The 9,716-nt window shown below is 43.0% G+C and overlaps 19 non-coding genes across 19 annotated transcripts; all 19 read right to left on the bottom strand.

Annotated features, from left to right (window-relative positions):
* Positions 1 to 329: 329 nt before the first annotated feature.
* Positions 330 to 448, bottom strand: LOC129115251 (5S ribosomal RNA). The gene has a single exon (XR_008532950.1). It is a non-coding gene; the product is annotated as a 5S ribosomal RNA (ribosomal RNA).
* Positions 449 to 826: 378 nt separating this feature from the next.
* On the bottom strand, positions 827 to 945 carry LOC129115250 (5S ribosomal RNA). The gene has a single exon (XR_008532949.1). It is a non-coding gene; the product is annotated as a 5S ribosomal RNA (ribosomal RNA).
* A 378-nt stretch (positions 946 to 1,323) lies between these two features.
* On the bottom strand, positions 1,324 to 1,442 carry LOC129115249 (5S ribosomal RNA). Its single transcript, XR_008532948.1, has one exon. It is a non-coding gene; the product is annotated as a 5S ribosomal RNA (ribosomal RNA).
* A 379-nt stretch (positions 1,443 to 1,821) lies between these two features.
* On the bottom strand, positions 1,822 to 1,940 carry LOC129115248 (5S ribosomal RNA). Its single transcript, XR_008532947.1, has one exon. It is a non-coding gene; the product is annotated as a 5S ribosomal RNA (ribosomal RNA).
* Positions 1,941 to 2,319: 379 nt separating this feature from the next.
* Positions 2,320 to 2,438, bottom strand: LOC129115246 (5S ribosomal RNA). The gene has a single exon (XR_008532945.1). It is a non-coding gene; the product is annotated as a 5S ribosomal RNA (ribosomal RNA).
* A 379-nt stretch (positions 2,439 to 2,817) lies between these two features.
* Positions 2,818 to 2,936, bottom strand: LOC129115245 (5S ribosomal RNA). The gene has a single exon (XR_008532944.1). It is a non-coding gene; the product is annotated as a 5S ribosomal RNA (ribosomal RNA).
* A 379-nt stretch (positions 2,937 to 3,315) lies between these two features.
* LOC129115244 (5S ribosomal RNA) lies at positions 3,316 to 3,434 on the bottom strand. The gene has a single exon (XR_008532943.1). It is a non-coding gene; the product is annotated as a 5S ribosomal RNA (ribosomal RNA).
* A 379-nt stretch (positions 3,435 to 3,813) lies between these two features.
* On the bottom strand, positions 3,814 to 3,932 carry LOC129115243 (5S ribosomal RNA). The gene has a single exon (XR_008532942.1). It is a non-coding gene; the product is annotated as a 5S ribosomal RNA (ribosomal RNA).
* Positions 3,933 to 4,311: 379 nt separating this feature from the next.
* Positions 4,312 to 4,430, bottom strand: LOC129115242 (5S ribosomal RNA). The gene has a single exon (XR_008532941.1). It is a non-coding gene; the product is annotated as a 5S ribosomal RNA (ribosomal RNA).
* A 379-nt stretch (positions 4,431 to 4,809) lies between these two features.
* Positions 4,810 to 4,928, bottom strand: LOC129115241 (5S ribosomal RNA). The gene has a single exon (XR_008532940.1). It is a non-coding gene; the product is annotated as a 5S ribosomal RNA (ribosomal RNA).
* Positions 4,929 to 5,307: 379 nt separating this feature from the next.
* On the bottom strand, positions 5,308 to 5,426 carry LOC129115240 (5S ribosomal RNA). The gene has a single exon (XR_008532939.1). It is a non-coding gene; the product is annotated as a 5S ribosomal RNA (ribosomal RNA).
* Positions 5,427 to 5,805: 379 nt separating this feature from the next.
* Positions 5,806 to 5,924, bottom strand: LOC129115238 (5S ribosomal RNA). The gene has a single exon (XR_008532938.1). It is a non-coding gene; the product is annotated as a 5S ribosomal RNA (ribosomal RNA).
* A 379-nt stretch (positions 5,925 to 6,303) lies between these two features.
* Positions 6,304 to 6,422, bottom strand: LOC129115237 (5S ribosomal RNA). Its single transcript, XR_008532937.1, has one exon. It is a non-coding gene; the product is annotated as a 5S ribosomal RNA (ribosomal RNA).
* Positions 6,423 to 6,801: 379 nt separating this feature from the next.
* On the bottom strand, positions 6,802 to 6,920 carry LOC129115236 (5S ribosomal RNA). Its single transcript, XR_008532936.1, has one exon. It is a non-coding gene; the product is annotated as a 5S ribosomal RNA (ribosomal RNA).
* A 380-nt stretch (positions 6,921 to 7,300) lies between these two features.
* On the bottom strand, positions 7,301 to 7,419 carry LOC129115254 (5S ribosomal RNA). Its single transcript, XR_008532953.1, has one exon. It is a non-coding gene; the product is annotated as a 5S ribosomal RNA (ribosomal RNA).
* A 379-nt stretch (positions 7,420 to 7,798) lies between these two features.
* LOC129115253 (5S ribosomal RNA) lies at positions 7,799 to 7,917 on the bottom strand. The gene has a single exon (XR_008532952.1). It is a non-coding gene; the product is annotated as a 5S ribosomal RNA (ribosomal RNA).
* Positions 7,918 to 8,296: 379 nt separating this feature from the next.
* LOC129115252 (5S ribosomal RNA) lies at positions 8,297 to 8,415 on the bottom strand. The gene has a single exon (XR_008532951.1). It is a non-coding gene; the product is annotated as a 5S ribosomal RNA (ribosomal RNA).
* Positions 8,416 to 8,794: 379 nt separating this feature from the next.
* On the bottom strand, positions 8,795 to 8,913 carry LOC129115247 (5S ribosomal RNA). Its single transcript, XR_008532946.1, has one exon. It is a non-coding gene; the product is annotated as a 5S ribosomal RNA (ribosomal RNA).
* Positions 8,914 to 9,292: 379 nt separating this feature from the next.
* LOC129115235 (5S ribosomal RNA) lies at positions 9,293 to 9,411 on the bottom strand. The gene has a single exon (XR_008532935.1). It is a non-coding gene; the product is annotated as a 5S ribosomal RNA (ribosomal RNA).
* Positions 9,412 to 9,716: the final 305 nt, after the last annotated feature.

Below are 9,716 nucleotides of genomic sequence, written 5' to 3'. Positions count from 1 at the left end.
TTGCTCTGTCGTCTATACAGGGAGCGCCTGCAGATTTCCAGACACACTCACAGCTTTTAAATGTCAAATCAGAATGTACAAAGTGGCTATAAGGATCACAAATGTAGTGCAGTAAAAATATTAATATTTACTGTTGAAATGTAGAATACGTTAGCATAAAATTGAAAAGAAAATGATCGATGAGCTTAGGAATGATGAAAGCCATCATTTAACTGGATTTGTGTCATTTCTATACCGGCAAGTCATGATCTAGCTATATCCTTCCCACCCTGTCGGTGTCCACTGAAAAAGCAGCAGCGCCCTCTGCTTTTTGTAAAGAGGAGTGAAAAAGCTTACAGCACCTGGTATTCCCAGGCGGTCTCCCATCCAAGTACTGACCAGGCCCGACCCTGCTTAGCTTCCGAGATCAGACGAGATCGGGCGTGTTCAGGGTGGTATGGCCGTAAGCAAATATTGTGCCTACCAAAGGTCCTTTTAAAGATACTATATCACCACGCTTTGCTCTGTCGTCTATACAGGGAGCGCCTGCAGATTTCCAGACACACTCACAGCTTTTAAATGTCAAATCAGAATGTACAAAGTGGCTATAAGGATCACAAATGTAGTGCAGTAAAAATATTAATATTTACTGTTGAAATGTAGAATACGTTAGCATAAAATTGAAAAGAAAATGATCGATGAGCTTAGGAATGATGAAAGCCATCATTTAACTGGATTTGTGTCATTTCTACCGGCAAGTCATGATCTAGCTATATCCTTCCCACCCTGTCGGTGTCCACTGAAAAAGCAGCAGCGCCCTCTGCTTTTTGTAAAGAGGAGTGAAAAAAGCTTACAGCACCTGGTATTCCCAGGCGGTCTCCCATCCAAGTACTGACCAGGCCCGACCCTGCTTAGCTTCCGAGATCAGACGAGATCGGGCGTGTTCAGGGTGGTATGGCCGTAAGCAAATATTGTGCCTACCAAAGGTCCTTTTAAAGATACTATATCACCACGCTTTGCTCTGTCGTCTATACAGGGAGCGCCTGCAGATTTCCAGACACACTCACAGCTTTTAAATGTCAAATCAGAATGTACAAAGTGGCTATAAGGATCACAAATGTAGTGCAGTAAAAATATTAATATTTACTGTTGAAATGTAGAATACGTTAGCATAAAATTGAAAAGAAAATGATCGATGAGCTTAGGAATGATGAAAGCCATCATTTAACTGGATTTGTGTCATTTCTATACCGGCAAGTCATGATCTAGCTATATCCTTCCCACCCTGTCGGTGTCCACTGAAAAAGCAGCAGCGCCTCTGCTTTTTGTAAAGAGGAGTGAAAAAGCTTACAGCACCTGGTATTCCCAGGCGGTCTCCCATCCAAGTACTGACCAGGCCCGACCCTGCTTAGCTTCCGAGATCAGACGAGATCGGGCGTGTTCAGGGTGGTATGGCCGTAAGCAAATATTGTGCCTACCAAAGGTCCTTTTAAAGATACTATATCACCACGCTTTGCTCTGTCGTCTATACAGGGAGCGCCTGCAGATTTCCAGACACACTCACAGCTTTTAAATGTCAAATCAGAATGTACAAAGTGGCTATAAGGATCACAAATGTAGTGCAGTAAAAATATTAATATTTACTGTTGAAATGTAGAATACGTTAGCATAAAATTGAAAAGAAAATGATCGATGAGCTTAGGAATGATGAAAGCCATCATTTAACTGGATTTGTGTCATTTCTATACCGGCAAGTCATGATCTAGCTATATCCTTCCCACCCTGTCGGTGTCCACTGAAAAAGCAGCAGCGCCCTCTGCTTTTTGTAAAGAGGAGTGAAAAAGCTTACAGCACCTGGTATTCCCAGGCGGTCTCCCATCCAAGTACTGACCAGGCCCGACCCTGCTTAGCTTCCGAGATCAGACGAGATCGGGCGTGTTCAGGGTGGTATGGCCGTAAGCAAATATTGTGCCTACCAAAGGTCCTTTTAAAGATACTATATCACCACGCTTTGCTCTGTCGTCTATACAGGGAGCGCCTGCAGATTTCCAGACACACTCACAGCTTTTAAATGTCAAATCAGAATGTACAAAGTGGCTATAAGGATCACAAATGTAGTGCAGTAAAAATATTAATATTTACTGTTGAAATGTAGAATACGTTAGCATAAAATTGAAAAGAAAATGATCGATGAGCTTAGGAATGATGAAAGCCATCATTTAACTGGATTTGTGTCATTTCTATACCGGCAAGTCATGATCTAGCTATATCCTTCCCACCCTGTCGGTGTCCACTGAAAAAGCAGCAGCGCCCTCTGCTTTTTGTAAAGAGGAGTGAAAAAGCTTACAGCACCTGGTATTCCCAGGCGGTCTCCCATCCAAGTACTGACCAGGCCCGACCCTGCTTAGCTTCCGAGATCAGACGAGATCGGGCGTGTTCAGGGTGGTATGGCCGTAAGCAAATATTGTGCCTACCAAAGGTCCTTTTAAAGATACTATATCACCACGCTTTGCTCTGTCGTCTATACAGGGAGCGCCTGCAGATTTCCAGACACACTCACAGCTTTTAAATGTCAAATCAGAATGTACAAAGTGGCTATAAGGATCACAAATGTAGTGCAGTAAAAATATTAATATTTACTGTTGAAATGTAGAATACGTTAGCATAAAATTGAAAAGAAAATGATCGATGAGCTTAGGAATGATGAAAGCCATCATTTAACTGGATTTGTGTCATTTCTATACCGGCAAGTCATGTCTAGCTATATCCTTCCCACCCTGTCGGTGTCCACTGAAAAAGCAGCAGCGCCCTCTGCTTTTTGTAAAGAGGAGTGAAAAAAGCTTACAGCACCTGGTATTCCCAGGCGGTCTCCCATCCAAGTACTGACCAGGCCCGACCCTGCTTAGCTTCCGAGATCAGACGAGATCGGGCGTGTTCAGGGTGGTATGGCCGTAAGCAAATATTGTGCCTACCAAAGGTCCTTTTAAAGATACTATATCACCACGCTTTGCTCTGTCGTCTATACAGGGAGCGCCTGCAGATTTCCAGACACACTCACAGCTTTTAAATGTCAAATCAGAATGTACAAAGTGGCTATAAGGATCACAAATGTAGTGCAGTAAAAATATTAATATTTACTGTTGAAATGTAGAATACGTTAGCATAAAATTGAAAAGAAAATGATCGATGAGCTTAGGAATGATGAAAGCCATCATTTAACTGGATTTGTGTCATTTCTATACCGGCAAGTCATGATCTAGCTATATCCTTCCCACCCTGTCGGTGTCCACTGAAAAAGCAGCAGCGCCCTCTGCTTTTTGTAAAGAGGAGTGAAAAAGCTTACAGCACCTGGTATTCCCAGGCGGTCTCCCATCCAAGTACTGACCAGGCCCGACCCTGCTTAGCTTCCGAGATCAGACGAGATCGGGCGTGTTCAGGGTGGTATGGCCGTAAGCAAATATTGTGCCTACCAAAGGTCCTTTTAAAGATACTATATCACCACGCTTTGCTCTGTCGTCTATACAGGGAGCGCCTGCAGATTTCCAGACACACTCACAGCTTTTAAATGTCAAATCAGAATGTACAAAGTGGCTATAAGGATCACAAATGTAGTGCAGTAAAAATATTAATATTTACTGTTGAAATGTAGAATACGTTAGCATAAAATTGAAAAGAAAATGATCGATGAGCTTAGGAATGATGAAAGCCATCATTTAACTGGATTTGTGTCATTTCTATACCGGCAAGTCATGATCTAGCTATATCCTTCCCACCCTGTCGGTGTCCACTGAAAAAGCAGCAGCGCCCTCTGCTTTTTGTAAAGAGGAGTGAAAAAGCTTACAGCACCTGGTATTCCCAGGCGGTCTCCCATCCAAGTACTGACCAGGCCCGACCCTGCTTAGCTTCCGAGATCAGACGAGATCGGGCGTGTTCAGGGTGGTATGGCCGTAAGCAAATATTGTGCCTACCAAAGGTCCTTTTAAAGATACTATATCACCACGCTTTGCTCTGTCGTCTATACAGGGAGCGCCTGCAGATTTCCAGACACACTCACAGCTTTTAAATGTCAAATCAGAATGTACAAAGTGGCTATAAGGATCACAAATGTAGTGCAGTAAAAATATTAATATTTACTGTTGAAATGTAGAATACGTTAGCATAAAATTGAAAAGAAAATGATCGATGAGCTTAGGAATGATGAAAGCCATCATTTAACTGGATTTGTGTCATTTCTATACCGGCAAGTCATGTTCTAGCTATTTCCTTCCCACCCTGTCGGTGTCCACTGAAAAAGCAGCAGCGCCCTCTGCTTTTTGTAAAGAGGAGTGAAAAAGCTTACAGCACCTGGTATTCCCAGGCGGTCTCCCATCCAAGTACTGACCAGGCCCGACCCTGCTTAGCTTCCGAGATCAGACGAGATCGGGCGTGTTCAGGGTGGTATGGCCGTAAGCAAATATTGTGCCTACCAAAGGTCCTTTTAAAGATACTATATCACCACGCTTTGCTCTGTCGTCTATACAGGGAGCGCCTGCAGATTTCCAGACACACTCACAGCTTTTAAATGTCAAATCAGAATGTACAAAGTGGCTATAAGGATCACAAATGTAGTGCAGTAAAAATATTAATATTTACTGTTGAAATGTAGAATACGTTAGCATAAAATTGAAAAGAAAATGATCGATGAGCTTAGGAATGATGAAAGCCATCATTTAACTGGATTTGTGTCATTTCTATACCGGCAAGTCATGATCTAGCTATATCCTTCCCACCCTGTCGGTGTCCACTGAAAAAGCAGCAGCGCCCTCTGCTTTTTGTAAAGAGGAGTGAAAAAGCTTACAGCACCTGGTATTCCCAGGCGGTCTCCCATCCAAGTACTGACCAGGCCCGACCCTGCTTAGCTTCCGAGATCAGACGAGATCGGGCGTGTTCAGGGTGGTATGGCCGTAAGCAAATATTGTGCCTACCAAAGGTCCTTTTAAAGATACTATATCACCACGCTTTGCTCTGTCGTCTATACAGGGAGCGCCTGCAGATTTCCAGACACACTCACAGCTTTTAAATGTCAAATCAGAATGTACAAAGTGGCTATAAGGATCACAAATGTAGTGCAGTAAAAATATTAATATTTACTGTTGAAATGTAGAATACGTTAGCATAAAATTGAAAAGAAAATGATCGATGAGCTTAGGAATGATGAAAGCCATCATTTAACTGGATTTGTGTCATTTCTATACCGGCAAGTCATGTTCTAGCTATTTCCTTCCCACCCTGTCGGTGTCCACTGAAAAAGCAGCAGCGCCCTCTGCTTTTTGTAAAGAGGAGTGAAAAAGCTTACAGCACCTGGTATTCCCAGGCGGTCTCCCATCCAAGTACTGACCAGGCCCGACCCTGCTTAGCTTCCGAGATCAGACGAGATCGGGCGTGTTCAGGGTGGTATGGCCGTAAGCAAATATTGTGCCTACCAAAGGTCCTTTTAAAGATACTATATCACCACGCTTTGCTCTGTCGTCTATACAGGGAGCGCCTGCAGATTTCCAGACACACTCACAGCTTTTAAATGTCAAATCAGAATGTACAAAGTGGCTATAAGGATCACAAATGTAGTGCAGTAAAAATATTAATATTTACTGTTGAAATGTAGAATACGTTAGCATAAAATTGAAAAGAAAATGATCGATGAGCTTAGGAATGATGAAAGCCATCATTTAACTGGATTTGTGTCATTTCTATACCGGCAAGTCATGATCTAGCTATATCCTTCCCACCCTGTCGGTGTCCACTGAAAAAGCAGCAGCGCCCTCTGCTTTTTGTAAAGAGGAGTGAAAAAGCTTACAGCACCTGGTATTCCCAGGCGGTCTCCCATCCAAGTACTGACCAGGCCCGACCCTGCTTAGCTTCCGAGATCAGACGAGATCGGGCGTGTTCAGGGTGGTATGGCCGTAAGCAAATATTGTGCCTACCAAAGGTCCTTTTAAAGATACTATATCACCACGCTTTGCTCTGTCGTCTATACAGGGAGCGCCTGCAGATTTCCAGACACACTCACAGCTTTTAAATGTCAAATCAGAATGTACAAAGTGGCTATAAGGATCACAAATGTAGTGCAGTAAAAATATTAATATTTACTGTTGAAATGTAGAATACGTTAGCATAAAATTGAAAAGAAAATGATCGATGAGCTTAGGAATGATGAAAGCCATCATTTAACTGGATTTGTGTCATTTCTATACCGGCAAGTCATGATCTAGCTATATCCTTCCCACCCTGTCGGTGTCCACTGAAAAAGCAGCAGCGCCCTCTGCTTTTTGTAAAGAGGAGTGAAAAAGCTTACAGCACCTGGTATTCCCAGGCGGTCTCCCATCCAAGTACTGACCAGGCCCGACCCTGCTTAGCTTCCGAGATCAGACGAGATCGGGCGTGTTCAGGGTGGTATGGCCGTAAGCAAATATTGTGCCTACCAAAGGTCCTTTTAAAGATACTATATCACCACGCTTTGCTCTGTCGTCTATACAGGGAGCGCCTGCAGATTTCCAGACACACTCACAGCTTTTAAATGTCAAATCAGAATGTACAAAGTGGCTATAAGGATCACAAATGTAGTGCAGTAAAAATATTAATATTTACTGTTGAAATGTAGAATACGTTAGCATAAAATTGAAAAGAAAATGATCGATGAGCTTAGGAATGATGAAAGCCATCATTTAACTGGATTTGTGTCATTTCTATACCGGCAAGTCATGTTCTAGCTATTTCCTTCCCACCCTGTCGGTGTCCACTGAAAAAGCAGCAGCGCCCTCTGCTTTTTGTAAAGAGGAGTGAAAAAGCTTACAGCACCTGGTATTCCCAGGCGGTCTCCCATCCAAGTACTGACCAGGCCCGACCCTGCTTAGCTTCCGAGATCAGACGAGATCGGGCGTGTTCAGGGTGGTATGGCCGTAAGCAAATATTGTGCCTACCAAAGGTCCTTTTAAAGATACTATATCACCACGCTTTGCTCTGTCGTCTATACAGGGAGCGCCTGCAGATTTCCAGACACACTCACAGCTTTTAAATGTCAAATCAGAATGTACAAAGTGGCTATAAGGATCACAAATGTAGTGCAGTAAAAATATTAATATTTACTGTTGAAATGTAGAATACGTTAGCATAAAATTGAAAAGAAAATGATCGATGAGCTTAGGAATGATGAAAGCCATCATTTAACTGGATTTGTGTCATTTCTATACCGGCAAGTCATGATCTAGCTATATCCTTCCCACCCTGTCGGTGTCCACTGAAAAAGCAGCAGCGCCCTCTGCTTTTTGTAAAGAGGAGTGAAAAAAGCTTACAGCACCTGGTATTCCCAGGCGGTCTCCCATCCAAGTACTGACCAGGCCCGACCCTGCTTAGCTTCCGAGATCAGACGAGATCGGGCGTGTTCAGGGTGGTATGGCCGTAAGCAAATATTGTGCCTACCAAAGGTCCTTTTAAAGATACTATATCACCACGCTTTGCTCTGTCGTCTATACAGGGAGCGCCTGCAGATTTCCAGACACACTCACAGCTTTTAAATGTCAAATCAGAATGTACAAAGTGGCTATAAGGATCACAAATGTAGTGCAGTAAAAATATTAATATTTACTGTTGAAATGTAGAATACGTTAGCATAAAATTGAAAAGAAAATGATCGATGAGCTTAGGAATGATGAAAGCCATCATTTAACTGGATTTGTGTCATTTCTATACCGGCAAGTCATGTTCTAGCTATTTCCTTCCCACCCTGTCGGTGTCCACTGAAAAAGCAGCAGCGCCCTCTGCTTTTTGTAAAGAGGAGTGAAAAAGCTTACAGCACCTGGTATTCCCAGGCGGTCTCCCATCCAAGTACTGACCAGGCCCGACCCTGCTTAGCTTCCGAGATCAGACGAGATCGGGCGTGTTCAGGGTGGTATGGCCGTAAGCAAATATTGTGCCTACCAAAGGTCCTTTTAAAGATACTATATCACCACGCTTTGCTCTGTCGTCTATACAGGGAGCGCCTGCAGATTTCCAGACACACTCACAGCTTTTAAATGTCAAATCAGAATGTACAAAGTGGCTATAAGGATCACAAATGTAGTGCAGTAAAAATATTAATATTTACTGTTGAAATGTAGAATACGTTAGCATAAAATTGAAAAGAAAATGATCGATGAGCTTAGGAATGATGAAAGCCATCATTTAACTGGATTTGTGTCATTTCTATACCGGCAAGTCATGATCTAGCTATATCCTTCCCACCCTGTCGGTGTCCACTGAAAAAGCAGCAGCGCCCTCTGCTTTTTGTAAAGAGGAGTGAAAAAGCTTACAGCACCTGGTATTCCCAGGCGGTCTCCCATCCAAGTACTGACCAGGCCCGACCCTGCTTAGCTTCCGAGATCAGACGAGATCGGGCGTGTTCAGGGTGGTATGGCCGTAAGCAAATATTGTGCCTACCAAAGGTCCTTTTAAAGATACTATATCACCACGCTTTGCTCTGTCGTCTATACAGGGAGCGCCTGCAGATTTCCAGACACACTCACAGCTTTTAAATGTCAAATCAGAATGTACAAAGTGGCTATAAGGATCACAAATGTAGTGCAGTAAAAATATTAATATTTACTGTTGAAATGTAGAATACGTTAGCATAAAATTGAAAAGAAAATGATCGATGAGCTTAGGAATGATGAAAGCCATCATTTAACTGGATTTGTGTCATTTCTATACCGGCAAGTCATGTTCTAGCTATTTCCTTCCCACCCTGTCGGTGTCCACTGAAAAAGCAGCAGCGCCCTCTGCTTTTTGTAAAGAGGAGTGAAAAAGCTTACAGCACCTGGTATTCCCAGGCGGTCTCCCATCCAAGTACTGACCAGGCCCGACCCTGCTTAGCTTCCGAGATCAGACGAGATCGGGCGTGTTCAGGGTGGTATGGCCGTAAGCAAATATTGTGCCTACCAAAGGTCCTTTTAAAGATACTATATCACCACGCTTTGCTCTGTCGTCTATACAGGGAGCGCCTGCAGATTTCCAGACACACTCACAGCTTTTAAATGTCAAATCAGAATGTACAAAGTGGCTATAAGGATCACAAATGTAGTGCAGTAAAAATATTAATATTTACTGTTGAAATGTAGAATACGTTAGCATAAAATTGAAAAGAAAATGATCGATGAGCTTAGGAATGATGAAAGCCATCATTTAACTGGATTTGTGTCATTTCTATACCGGCAAGTCATGATCTAGCTATATCCTTCCCACCCTGTCGGTGTCCACTGAAAAAGCAGCAGCGCCCTCTGCTTTTTGTAAAGAGGAGTGAAAAAGCTTACAGCACCTGGTATTCCCAGGCGGTCTCCCATCCAAGTACTGACCAGGCCCGACCCTGCTTAGCTTCCGAGATCAGACGAGATCGGGCGTGTTCAGGGTGGTATGGCCGTAAGCAAATATTGTGCCTACCAAAGGTCCTTTTAAAGATACTATATCACCACGCTTTGCTCTGTCGTCTATACAGGGAGCGCCTGCAGATTTCCAGACACACTCACAGCTTTTAAATGTCAAATCAGAATGTACAAAGTGGCTATAAGGATCACAAATGTAGTGCAGTAAAAATATTAATATTTACTGTTGAAATGTAGAATACGTTAGCATAAAATTGAAAAGAAAATGATCGATGAGCTTAGGAATGATGAAAGCCATCATTTAACTGGATTTGTGTCATTTCTATACCGGCAAGTCATGTTCTAGCT

This window comes from Anoplopoma fimbria, unplaced genomic scaffold (genome assembly GCF_027596085.1).
Source record: "Anoplopoma fimbria isolate UVic2021 breed Golden Eagle Sablefish unplaced genomic scaffold, Afim_UVic_2022 Un_contig_11379_pilon_pilon, whole genome shotgun sequence".
In the NCBI taxonomy this organism is placed as follows: domain Eukaryota; kingdom Metazoa; phylum Chordata; class Actinopteri; order Perciformes; family Anoplopomatidae; genus Anoplopoma; species Anoplopoma fimbria.
This window is presented reverse-complemented; position numbering and strand designations above follow the sequence as displayed.